The sequence below is a fragment of the Eutrema salsugineum genome, unplaced genomic scaffold, assembly GCF_000478725.1.
Source record: "Eutrema salsugineum unplaced genomic scaffold, Eutsalg1_0 scaffold_11, whole genome shotgun sequence".
Classification (NCBI taxonomy): Eukaryota; Viridiplantae; Streptophyta; class Magnoliopsida; order Brassicales; family Brassicaceae; genus Eutrema; species Eutrema salsugineum.
In genome coordinates this window covers 9,144,172-9,158,026 of record NW_006256901.1, presented here as the reverse complement: position 1 = coordinate 9,158,026, position 13,855 = coordinate 9,144,172, and the positions used below count along the sequence as shown (strand labels likewise).

Genomic DNA, 13,855 nt, shown 5'->3' with positions numbered 1-13,855 from the left:
AAATATATGCAAGTGCACAGATGTGTGTTGTATTAATTACACTACAATAAAACATCTTTATTCCATCGAAATTTTATGTCGAATTACGTCGGATTTACGTCGAAGTTACGACGTCTTAGTAAATCGACATAAATTCGACGCAGATAGGATTTGTCGTAATTTCGATGTAAACTTACTTCAGCATTACAACGATTTGACGACCAAAATATATTTGTATTAATATCGAAGTAAAATTTACATCGATTTTACGATGAATCTTATTTTTGTTATGGTTCGATGTAATAATGATGTAAATTATTTTTCAATGCAAATTCGATGGAAAATTTCAATGCTACACATACCAAATTTCTATAAATACCTCCTCACTTCTATCATAATCCACCAACAGTGGGTCGTGGAGTACGTATAAACAAATATGGGGTGATTGACGTTAACCAATCTCGACGGTACAACAAATTTGAACCTTTAATCCTAGCCTCACAAGCACAGCAAGTCACATTTGTTCCTTATCCACGAGTTCAAAATTCGGAGATAACATGGTTAACGGTTATTAAAGTGGCTCCACAGGGTATAGTTGATGGTGTAGATCTACCACCTATGCAGCAAGATACATGCCCTGACATCAGTGAACCAGAGCTTGATGAACATATCCTTTTAATAGATCCACACAGTAAAAAAGTTGAAGATCTTCCCAACGATGACACTGAAGAGGATCCTTTAGATGAATTTGCTGAAACTGATGATGATGATGTTGAGTTAGACAATGATGATGAAAACACATCAGATGAGTCTGAATGATAGTTAATTGTATGTTTGATTCTGTTTTTTTATGCTTAAAAATTTTAGTATTTGTTTGTAAATGGAAACCTATCTATCACTTTTTTTAACATTAAAGAGTTGAATTTCAACCCAATTGTTTGACTATTACGTCGATTTTACGTCGAAAATGACAAAATCGATGTAAAATTGACGTAATTTTACATATATTTTACGTTGATTTTTAAATGCATAGAAACCTAAATTGTTTGCTTGGTTTTATGTTGCTTTAAACTTAACTGACCATTGTCTAACTATTGGGCTGCCCCAAATGTAGTTTAATGGACAGATATAGCAAACCCTATGTTAGGGTTTTGCATTTGCATCAATATTACGTTGATCTTCACATATTCGACGTAAATTCGATGCAATAGCTAAACCCTAACATAGGGTATGCTATATAAGTTCTTAAAATATCATTTTTTTCTGGATTGAAGTATGACATTAGTTGACAAGTTGAAGTTCCCAACGATGACACTAAAAAGGATCCTTTATATGAATTTTCTGAAACTGATGATGATGATCTTGAGTTAGACAATGATGATGAAAATGCATCAGATGTGTCTGAATGATAGTTAATTGTATGTTTGATTCTGTTTTTTTTTATGCTTAAAAAGTTTAGTATTTGTCTGTAAATGAATCCTATCTATCACTTTTTTTCAACATTAAAGAGTTGACTTTCAACCCAATTGTTAAACTATTACGCCGATTTTACGTCGAAAATGACAAAATCGATGTAATTTTACATCTATTTTACGTCGATTTTTAAATGCATAGAATCCTAAATTGTTTGCTTGGTTTTATATTACTTTAAACTTAACTGACCATTGTCTAACTATTGGGTTGACCCAAATGTAGTTTAAAAGAAAAATATAACAAACCCTATGTTAGGGTTTTGCATTTGCATCGATATTACGTCGATCTTCACATATTCGACGTAAATTCGATGCAATAGCTAAACCATAACATAGGGTATGCTATGCTATATAAGTCCTTAAAACATCATTTTTCTGGATTGAAGTATGACATTAGTTTAAGGAAGCTACAATGAATTGAAAATAATTGGAAAACTATATAAGTATAGATTTTAGTATCACGTCGAAGTTACATTGATCTCTGAAAATCGTTGTAAATTCGACTTTAAATTACATCGGTTTTACGTCAAAATAGTTGAAATCGACGTAAAAATCAACCCTTAAACTCTGAAATCATCATTTACAGTGGTTTTAAAATGAATCCATCCTTCCAAGTAGCACTATTACACTTCATACAATGTACACAATAGGTTCTGGTAAAATAAAAAAAAATTCAAAAAAATTATAGAGAATGCATGTAATCAAGTTCTTAAAGATATATGTACATTGATGGAAGATGTTATCTTAATACCTAATTACATAAAAAAGTTTTAATCCTTACCTTTATATGTAATTTAGTAATACACATATTCAATTATAGCATATAGAAGATTTCTTCATCTTCAAAATTGAAAATACAAATTTTTTCGTAAACTTCCCATCGGTTTCATAAAATTCCATCGAAATTACATTGTTTTTTATTTATAAAATATAAATAACTAAATATAATTTGACGTAAAATCAACGCAACATGGAATCCACATTACGTCGAATTTACGTCGAACCAGACGCAAATTCGACATAATGGGAGCCCCAGGTTGCGTAGATTTTAAATCGCCCCCAACTCTATATATATATGGGATGCTGCCTCCCAACCCTTCGCTCATTCCTCTCTTTCCTTTCAACGAGTTTGCTCTCTAGCTCTTCCAAGTAAGTTTTTTTTTCCTTTTTTTTAATTAGTAAATATATAGAATAGGTGGAATTAGATATAAGAACGAAATTAGATATAGGATCGGAATTAGTATAGGAATGGAATAATAAATTAGTATAATTAAAATATCTAGAATTATATAATTAATTTTAAATTCTTTTTTTATGTTTTTCAGATATAGGCCACCGTCAATTGCACTACACGCAGTTTTTCAGCGAGGATACTAGTACGAGTGGCTTGTCTAGTATGCTCCGGAGATGCCGACATCTGATTCTGATAGGGATCTTAGTATAGACGATTTTGTAATTAGTTTAGGAAACTAGGTTCTAAAGTATGTATTTTTGTAAAAATTTTAGAATTTTTTAATGATTTTAAAATATTGTTTTCGAATTATTAATTTTAATTTTCTATTTTTTCTATTTTAATAATTTTCAATTCGACGTAAATCCTTCGTAATATACCGATGAATTTACATTGACAAGTTCCCGTCAATACAATTACGTCGATCAAACGTTGTTATATCACGAAGAATTTACGTCGATTTTAAAAAATATCCCTACATTTTTGAATTTTTTTTATTATCGTAAAAACAACGCAAACACGACGTAAAAATTGATGTAAAATCGATGAAAATATACATAAAAAAGGCATCGTAAATTTGATGTAATTGTTACGTCTATTTTACGTCGATTCTGAACCGTCAAAATCACGCCGGTTTTAAATCGACATAATCATTACGTCGAATTTACGTCGATTTGTGGCTTACGACGATCGATTTATGTCGAACTGGAATTCGACAGAAATTCAACGGAATCCTTATCTTGCGTCGAATTTACATCGATTCCGCCCGACGTAACTGACCTGTTTTCTTGTAGTGTTAGGGTTCGAACCACAAAGATTTTAAGCTTTCAGTACGAATCAATCAAAACTTAAGTCTAGTATAACAAGTAAAATGGGGGTTTTGGTTTTGGTGTCACTAAATCTAAATGAAAATGAAATAAAAAGGTTGTAAAACAATAAGGACTAAACGGTGGGTCTAAAGGGTTTTCACAGGGGTTCATGAACTAATCGAAAGATAAACAAATCAATAAAGGTAATCATCTAGTGAGGATCCCAAACTCGAATAGGCATGTGCATGATTAGCCAACTCTCGCCACCCTAATCAACAAATCACTTAACTCGGTACTTAACTGCCGCTCTCATGCCTCAAATAAGATCATGCATTAAAAACAGAATTCGTCCACGCTTGCGATTCTCTATAGGTAGCTTTCGTCTCCTATAGCGACTTCGCTCGATTACTTCTAGGTCTGGTAATTCGATACAATACTCTCGTGGCTCCAATTACTGAGATCAGTTTCTAAGAGGCTAGCAACAGAAACAGCATATGGAACAAGAATGAACAAAGGACTCCTAGAAGATTATGAACCCTAAATCTAACAAGCATAAGATCAAGACATGAAATTCCCTTTGAAAAATCCCTTAAAACCCCAACTGTAAAACTACTCAGACATAGTTGAATTTAAAATCACAAAAGTATTTAGAATTGCAGAGAATTGAAATAGACAAAGGTTAGAAACAAAGAGCAGAGTGAAACAGGAGGGCAGACGGTGCCCCTCTCGGTGGCTCCTCTTCAAGGCGAGTCTCTCTCTCTAGGGTTCTTGGCAAAATATGGCACACTTTTTTCAAATGACTTAAAAAAAGGTTTACATTGTGTCTAGAGTTCTCGGAAACGACTAGAGCTTGCAGGAATAATTATGGGAATGACTTGGGCTTCAAAATGTGTTTCTGAGGCTTGTAAATAGGCTCCCCGCGGTCTATAATGTCGCACCCGCAGCGGATGATGTTTTGGCCGCGAGTCAGCTTCTGACTGTGTCGATTTGCCTTCAGTGCATTGATAATATCTGGAGATCTAACCGTTGGATTGCTTTGATTCCACTTGATTGGAAAACTGGTTGTCTCCTCTATCTTGTGTCCAAATTTGGGAATGATCAGATGGTGGGAAGACCTCTATTTGTTTCCAAACTTCCGAAGGTATGAATTTATCCAAAGTTGTGCTTTTTTCTTCTAAGTGCACTCTTTTTGCCCAAATATCCTGAAAACTCTTTTGAGACTCTAAAACATAGAAATCACTTAAAAACCTTTAAAACTGAGTGAAAACACTTGCATAAGATATTGAAAGTGATCCATAAAAGTGGTCAAAATCAGGTGTTAAACTCCTCCAGACTTAGACCTTTGTTTGCCCCCAAACAAAAATCGAAGTTAGGAAAGAGGTTTGAAGATTGCAAGAATTAAACAGTATCTCAGTGACCATGCTTCTAAATTAAAGTCAATCTTTATGCTCAGATCAGGTATAGTCTAGAAAATTTTCACCAAAATATAGGCATAACTAGTCCGTTGATCTGTCATGCGAAAGTCTAGACACTTAAACCTATCTTCCAGTCAACTAGCGTTTAGCATTCATTAAAAGTTCAAGTGGTTCTCATCAAAGAGAATTTAGTAAGGCAATCAAGGCTAGGTATTCGAAATGGCTCTTTTAGGGGTGAGGTTATTAGTGTTTAGGGTTACCTTTTTCTAGAGAGACATGATATTATATTAAACAGAAAGAGATGATGGAGCTGTTGATATCCACAGTTTCCAGTCACATTCTTCTTGCCTTAAGATTTCTGATCTCCTTCCTTCAGGTTCTCCCCATAATTCCCCCAGCCTTAAATTTTTGTCCAGGTTGTGAAACCATAACATCATAGATGAATACTTGTAGCCTTTGCTCAGATAATTTCGGCTATCCTACACTCTTTTAAGCTTTTGGTTTCCTTTCCTTTCACTCTTTCATTTTATCGATTTTTTTTAAAGGAGAAACCGCATTTTGATGTAAAGTCTTAGGAGGCATGAGATTTACCTTTCTGATCGAGCTTTTTAAGGCACCATTGAGCTTTGATAGAATTCTTGATGATCTGCTTTCCCAAATTCCTTCAGTCTTTCTCTTGAGTGACTGAAAACTATGTTATTCCTCCCTTTCTGGCGTTTTTGCACATATCTGTCGATACAACTAAAGAGAGAATGCATGAGGTTTGAACATTAAGGTTTGGGTTAAGGGTGAGGTACCAGTTAAAGATGAATTAGCCATCTAGGATAACAAAGAGTTGTAGCAATAAGGTAAAAATGTTTCACACTTCTATATCATGATGTCTGCCTAAAATTAATGATGAGAAAATTAGATGTCAAGATTAAGTTCAAGTAAAATGAGCTAGTATATCCTGTCAGAAAATATCTCCATGAATAGAAATCCTCTGGTGGAAGTTCGTAGCGCAAGTACTCTAGATATCGCCTTATCTAGTACTAACCACAAAAAGAATTATTACGTGAAGTCTAGAAGCACATGAGTCTTACTCATCACAGTTTGTTTCTTGTGTTCCTGTTTTGAAAACCGTTTGAAAAAAAAAATTATTTTTTATGAAAGGCCTTTTATGAAATACGGAGTCAGAACAAACCAAATTTCGTTAGTAAAGGATGAACATCCTCCCCCAGACTTAAATCACACTGCCCTAGTGTGAGAAATCTGTGAAAGGATGGGATTATGATGGACTGAAATTTGGAATGTTTAGGTGGACTTACCTGGCGATATCCCGCGGCTCTCGATGTGTTTTCTGGTTTGTGATTTCTGTTCACCTCTTATTCGTTCTTTGCCTAAAAACCTGAAATACGAAAAAAAAACAAAGCAGCAAAAATAGAAACTGCAAAGGGAATAAGTAAAATACCAAGTGGGTTGCCTCCCACTAAGCACTTGCTTAAAGTCATTAACTTGGTGGATCTGCCAAGAGCATTTCTTCTCTTTCTTATTTTTTTGCAAGATATGGTTTGACACGTTGTCCGTTATCAACAAATGTATCTCCCTTCTTACGTCAAAGAATGAGTGCTCCATACGGTTTGACTTTCTTTACTGTAAAAGGTCCAGACCATCTTGATCGCAGCTTTCCTGGAAAAGGCTTAAGGAGAGAATTAAAGAGAAGAACCCTATCATTTGGAGCAAAATACCGATGTATGATCCTTTTGTCGTGATAAGCCTTCGTTTTCTCCTTGTATATCTTGGAATTCTCGTAGGAGTTATGTCGGATTTCTTATAACTCGTGAATTTGAAGCATTTTTCTTTCTCCAACTGCCTTAAAATTCATGTTCATTTCCTTAATAGCACAATGTGCTTTGTACTCGAGCTCTACAGGGAGGTGAACAAGATTGAACAATGTGGTCCCTAAAAGAGTTTTGTATGATGTCCGATAGGCCCAAAGTGCATTATCGAGTTTTTCAGACCAATCCTTGCGATTTACACCGGTTGTCTTTTGCAAAATTGATTTAAACTCTCTGTTAGAGATTTCCACTTGTCCATTTATCTGAGTGTGATATGGCGATGCAACTTTATGTGTGACCCCATTCTTTTTGAGCAGATTTTCGAAAAATCTGTTGATGAAATGGGATCCTCCATAGCTTATTACGATCCGAGGAATTCCAAAGTGAGGGAAAATGATTGATTTGAACAGCTTTACAGCCACTTTCGCATCATTAGTAGGGCTGACAACTGCTTCTACCCATTTAGAGACATAGTGATAACACCGGATTTTGACCATTTTTATGGATCATTTTACTCCAGGTGTTTTTACTCCATTTTCAAAGGTTTTCAAAGGATTTCTATGTTTCCGGATTTTAAAAGACTTTTCAGGTAATTTGGGATAAAGAGGCATAAAATGGAACATAAAGACTCTTTTGGATAAATGCAGACCGTCAGAACTCTCATGGAGAGACGAAGACCTTCTCACCGTCTGATCACCATCAAAATTGGACAACTTATAGAAGAATCAACCAGCTTTCAAATGCACTTGGTTTGGAGACATTCCAACGGTTGGATCTCAAGATATTCCATTAGCCCCGAAGCCATGCGGAGTCGGCCAGCAGCTCACGCGACCACGGCCAACAAGCTATTTGCCGCAGTCAGAAGCTTCCCAACCACGGGAAACAAGCCAATTGCCGCGGTCACAGCACTCCCGACCGCGGCATTCAAGCTCCGACTTAAAGCCCACTTATCTGAAGCCCAAAGTCATTCCCAGCCTCAATTCCGGAACCCTAGAGACCATGGAGTATTGGAGACTATAAATACATGTCATTTAGGTCGTTTTTAGGAGAGCTTTTGATACTTTACAGAAACCCTTTTTCCTTTAGCCGTTTTTATGAGATTTTTGTAGAAGATTGTTCAAGTCCGAGTTCTTCAATAGAGAAGCTTTCTTTATCTCTTTTCTTTACTTTTTTTCATTACTTTTATTAAAATCAATGATGATGTCGAACTCAGCCATGTCTGAGTAGATCCCGAGTTGGGCTTAGGGTTCCCGAAAGGGGTTCTCATAATCGATTAAGACATCTAGGTTTATAGATCTGGGATTTCGACCTGTTTTCTGTTTATTCTTGTTCTTATTGCATGTATGCTTGATTGATCACCTAGTATCTGATCTAGATAGTTAGTGTTGCAAAAGTTTTCATTAAGTATCAGCCCTAGAATGAAACAGGCGATTTTTCCGTAGGAGTGGAAACCTACCTGCGGCGAGATCGTGAGTATTGACGAGTCTTATGCAGCTCTTGCGTTCTCTCCCTTCCAGGGCCAGAGTGGAAACCTACTGGTCAGGGTTGCGAGAAACAGTTGGTTATGATCACGACAGTGACGTAGTCATACCGCCGTACTCTAGCTCTAGAACCCATATATTGTTATCCGTCAATCCCAATCTATCTACCTTATTGTTAAAACCGATTATGATCCCTTAGAGTTCCCAAAAGCTCAGCGTTTTTAGCCATAGTTTACATTTCCATCGATTTTTACTTGCTTTTCTTAGACCTGCATTTCAATTTCCTTAGTTCGTTATTTACTTGCTTTATTTACCTTTCATGCGATATTTTACTTGCCTTATCTTTGTTTAGTTCGATATTTTACTTGTTCTACTGCCTTTCATTCGATTTCTTTACTTACCTTTTAGGATAGATTTATTTGCTTTATTTTGCTTTAGTTTAATTCAAGAAAAACAACCAACCTTTAAAACCAATTTAGTCTAGACATAAAGTTAAAAACCGTAGAAGAATACCAGGCACACAAATCTCTGTGGATTCGATCCCTAAATACTGCAACTGATTAGCTGTGCACTTGCGGCTTTCTTTTGTTTTGTTAAGGGTAAAACTTGTTCCCTCACGTAGTTGACACTCAGCACACCACCGCATCAAGTTTTTGGCGCCGTTGCCGGGGATTTGTTTCGCTGCCTTTTGCTATTTTTCTTGTTTTAACTTCTGTTCTAGACACCTGATCTCTAGTTCTTTCTTAAAGTTTTTTCTGAACTATCTTTCCCTTCTTTTGTCTTTCTCTGAATTGCATGAATACCAGGCGTAGACCTGCAGGAGACATTCCAATTCTAGACGAGATAGACAGACACGAAAGAGAACTTCAAAGACTTAGACGAACGCAAGGAATGGCCAACGACGACCAGCCTGGAGATCCTATTAATCGAAATTTAAATATGGACCAAGATGGGTCCGAACATGGAGAACACGAAGAGAATGATCACATAGAAGGTGATCATGCTCGACAAGATGGAGAGGAGGATGAGGTTCTTCCAAGAAACCACCAGAACCGAGAGAGAGAAGGACGTGAAGACCTTGATCCACCCATCAATGTAGCCGATGGTGACCACCCAGCAATGCAGCCGAATGAACGCGTTCACCGCCCCATTCCGCCAGCAAATCAACACCAAAGACAAGCCAGGAACCATCGCATAGCTGATTTTGATGCACCTACTCAAAATTATCAGAATCGATCTGCGATTCAAGTACCATTTCCAAACCGGAATGAGTTTGAAGTCAAGCCTCAAATCATCTCATTGGTGAAGCAAAACCAGTTCCATGGAGTTCCTTCTGAGCACCCAATGGACCATATCGAGCTTTTTGAAGAAATTTACAGCATGATGAGAACAAACCAAATTCCACCTGACTATCTAAAGTGTAAGTTGTTCGCTTTTTCATTAGCAGATAAAGCTCACCATTGGTTGAAGTCTTTGCCTGCAGGATCGATTACTAATTGGGAAGAATGTAGAACTGCTTTCTTGAACCACTTCTACACTAAGTCAAGGTCGAACAATTTGAGAACGAAGATCTCAACCTTTCAACAAGGGCCAACTGAATCTTTCTATGAAGCTTGGGAACGTTTTAAGGAGTATGAACGTGATTGCCCTCATCATGGATTTCATGGATCAAGCTTGCTGAGCACATTTTATCGAGGTTTGCAACCAAAATACAAACTTTCACTTGATACAGCTAGCAATGGAGATTTTGGGCAAAAGACGATAACTCAAGGAAAAGCCCTCATCGAGAATTTGGCTCAAGCCAATAGCAATGATTGTCCTGAATATGATCGATCAATGAAGCAAGCCGGAACAGACAACAAGGAGATAACCGAGTTGAAGAACATGGTGAGCCAGCTTCTGAAGAGCAACAGTCGCCCGATCCATGCTTGTGAAACCAACAATGGCGCAGAAGATGAAGGACCTAGTGATATCGATCACATTAATCAAGCATTTCAAGAAGAAGATGTGAACTACGTAGGAGCACTAGTGCCATACCAAAATCGCTCCAACAACAACTTCAACAACAACTTCAACAACAACTTCAACAACAACTTCAACAACAACTTCCGGAATGCAAATTATAACAATCTCTCTTACCGCAATCCAAATGTGGAGAATCCTCAAGATCATTACTATCCACCTCAGCAAAAATCATTCCAAAACAAGTTTCAAGGCGGAAACTTTGGAGGAATAGTACCATACCAACCGCGACAGCCATATAACTACCAAGGTACAAATTTTAACAATCAATTCGTACAACAGCAGAGAGTCACGACGAACCAGCTAGCTTCACAAATCGGTAGACTTGAACAGTCAATCCAACAACTCGTTATGACGAACGAAAAAGCATCTAAAGACGTGAACGTGAAAGTGGACTGCATGTACAATGATCTGAATGGTAAGTTTGAATCTTTATCTTTGCACGTAAAAAAGTTAGATGTGCAGGTTGCCCAAACAGCCGACTCTATGAAGAGGCAAAGTGGAGTTCTTCCAGGAAGAGTTGAAGATAACCCTAAGAAGTTTTGCAACGCCATAACCACATTGGGGAAGAAGAGTCCAGAACCGATGGAAAGGAAGAAGAAATCCCGATCTTTGTACCACTGTACAAGGATATCGATCCCAAGCAGCCACCGTTTAAGGTACCCGAACGATCACCGTTTCAAAGGCTTACCAAAGCCGATGATCCGGGACGTTTTGTTTTCCAGTGTTTCATTTCAGGAATCAAGTTTACAGACTGCTTGTGCGATTCCGGAGCCAATGTCAACATCATTTCTAAGACATTTGCCGAAAAATTGGGCATAAAAACCTTAAGGACATCGACGGTTAAGGTTATCTTTGGAGATTCATCTCAAAAAGATACTGAAGGGGCGATTCATGACCTACAAGTTCTAGTGGGAGATAAGATTGTTCCAGCAGATTTCCAAGTCCTGGAGATGGATAAAGACAAGGAGAGGCCACTCATTTTCGAGAGGCCATTCCTAGCTACGGTAGGAGCAATAATCGATCACGCAAACCGGCGTGCTGTTTTCCTCAATGTGGACAGAAAAAGGTACTATCCTACTATCTTAGATGAATTTCCAAGCAGAGGAAACAGGCCAAAAGAGAAAGAAAAGGAGAAGCCGAAAGCTTTTGCAAAGATCAAAATCATCATTCCACCAGATGCATCAGAAACTAGTGAAGACCAAATCCAGGAGCTGATCGAAAACACAAAAAGGGTTCTGAACAACATTAAGGTCCGAAAGAAGATTAAAGGTAAGAAGACTTCTCTTCAAGGGGAAGAAGTAAAACCTCCACCAACCGGAAGTGATAATGGCACATCAAGTGGAGTGCCATTCAAATCAGCCTGATTCTTCATGCTTACGTCGAGCTAAACGACTTAAAACAAAAGCGCTTAATGGGAGGCAACTCATTTAGGTACTCTTTCTTTTAGTTTTCTTTTCCATTTTAGAATTTATGCTTTCTTTTTCTTTTTAAGTTTTAGGTATTTTATAAAACAAAAACACAAAAAATCAGAAAATTAGAAAAACCAAAGAGAAAAAGGTAGGTCTTTAGCTGTTCGGCTCAGCAAAGACGAGAAGATTGGACAATAGGCCGCAGGAGGAAGACCCGCGGTCGCAACTGACGGGACCGCGGCAAAAGGTGCATCGAGCGCGGCACCGTGAATGCGACCGCGGTCGAGCCCTCATCCACCGCGGTCGCGCGTCTCCTGACCGCGGCCATTGGTCGTTGAGATGATTCCGCGGATTTCTGCCGTTTTTCGGTATTTCCCGGTGATTCCCGGTGTTTCCCGAAATGTTCCCGGTAAAACCCGAAAAGATCCTCCGTAAGTTTTAAACTTTCCTACTGTGCAAACAAGAAAAGGTAAGTTCCCGTAAATTTAAAAATTTCCAGAAATTTTCCGTTTTTGCTTCAAAAGTTTTTGCTTCAAAAACGCTTTTTAAAGAAAAGAAACAAACTTTTTGGATCAAAACTCTTTCTTCTCTTCTTCTCCAAAAGACTTAGAGATTTAGGAGAAAGAACACATTTTTCAATTTTTAAGCTTTTTAAGAGATTTTTGGCTCAAACCTCACTCTTTTTCGAAGCTGATTTCAATTCTGCCATCAATTCTCTCTTCCAGCAAGGTATCGACCTCAAACTCACCATTCTTACTCGATTTTGAACTTAGGGTTTTCTTTAAAAACCCAAAATCTTGGTCTATTGATGGTGGAAATAGTTTAAGGATGATAGATTATCCATTTAGGTTATCTAAAAATAGATTTTAGCACCTAGCTTAAGAGGAATTGAGATTTTTGAAATTTGGATTCTTCATGCTTCATAAAAATCGAATTTGGAACAGCAAAATTGATGAATTTGATTTAGTCTTGTGTGATTAGTGATTAGTATTGGGTAATCTTTAGAATTCACATGGAAATTGCTCATAAAAACCGATTTTTAGAAGATTTCTATGTTGAGGACATCAAAAATCCGAATTTAGTCATGAACTACTTGATTTCTCTGATTTAATATCAATTTTGTTTGCTAATAATTTTAATTAATCTCTTTATACTAGTATTAGTATAACAGATCTTAATTTGTTAAAATTAGCACCCAAATTCACTCTTTTTCCAAGAATCATTTCATTTTGCAGAAAATGGATGAAACCAGATCCCGAAGGAGCCGTCAAACTGGTGGCAGCTCCGATGACATTCCTGACGATGCTACTCTAGGAGAGTACATGCTGAACCAAGCCAGACCGAGAAGAAGAAGCTATGTGATGAGATTGCTCCAGCACTCGAGGGAAACACGAGCACCTCCCGAACCAACACAGATTCGATACATTGGGAGGGAGAAAAACCCGAGAGTGGACTATGCAAGGCGTTTCAAGAAGCTGAACATCAAACCCACGCCTTGCATTGATTATCATACACTCGAGATGCTTGGAATCAGAGAGGATGTGATCTGGTACATCGATGCACTTAAGCTGAGACCCTACTTGGAGCTGAACCTTCCGACTTATCCTGAGCTAGTCCGTGAGCTTTTAGCGACCGTTACACTCCACCACACGAAGAGGAGGAACCCAAGAGCATCAGATGGCATCTTGTCATTCTCTATCCGCGGACAGCCTTATTCTCTCACCATTTCCGAGGTTTGTGAAGCTCTTAAGCTTCCATACACTGATGGCATTTATCTTGAAGATGAACCTGATCTTAACCTGTGGAGGGAGATGGGTCATGGAACCTATGATAGTGGGAGATCTAAGTCAGCCCTTCTTAGCCACCCAGCAGTGAGAGTTGTGCACAAACTCTTAGCACACACGATTTTCTCTAGAGCCAACATGGAAGGTGTCTTGAAGACTGAGCTCATTACACTTCAGATTCCGTTTATGGATAACCCACGACTTGCCTGCTTTGCCTGGATCATATCGCAGAATATGGTAAAGGTGAAGCATGATTTACATGGTTGCGACGACGCTACTCCAGCCTTCGGGAGTGCTATTACAGCGATACTACAGGCTGTAGGATTCGATTTCTCATCTGATGATCCACTTCCCGATGTCTGGTATGATCTACTTTATCTCTCTCGCGATCACACTAACTCTCGCGCCGATTTCGATCCAGACAGGTTTAGTT

The 13,855-nt window shown here is 37.9% G+C and overlaps 1 non-coding gene across 1 annotated transcript; it reads right to left on the bottom strand.

The window, feature by feature from the left end:
- Positions 1–9,758: 9,758 nt before the first annotated feature.
- Positions 9,759–9,865, bottom strand: LOC112090011. The gene has a single exon (XR_002901370.1). It is a non-coding gene; the product is annotated as a small nucleolar RNA R71 (small nucleolar RNA).
- Positions 9,866–13,855: the final 3,990 nt, after the last annotated feature.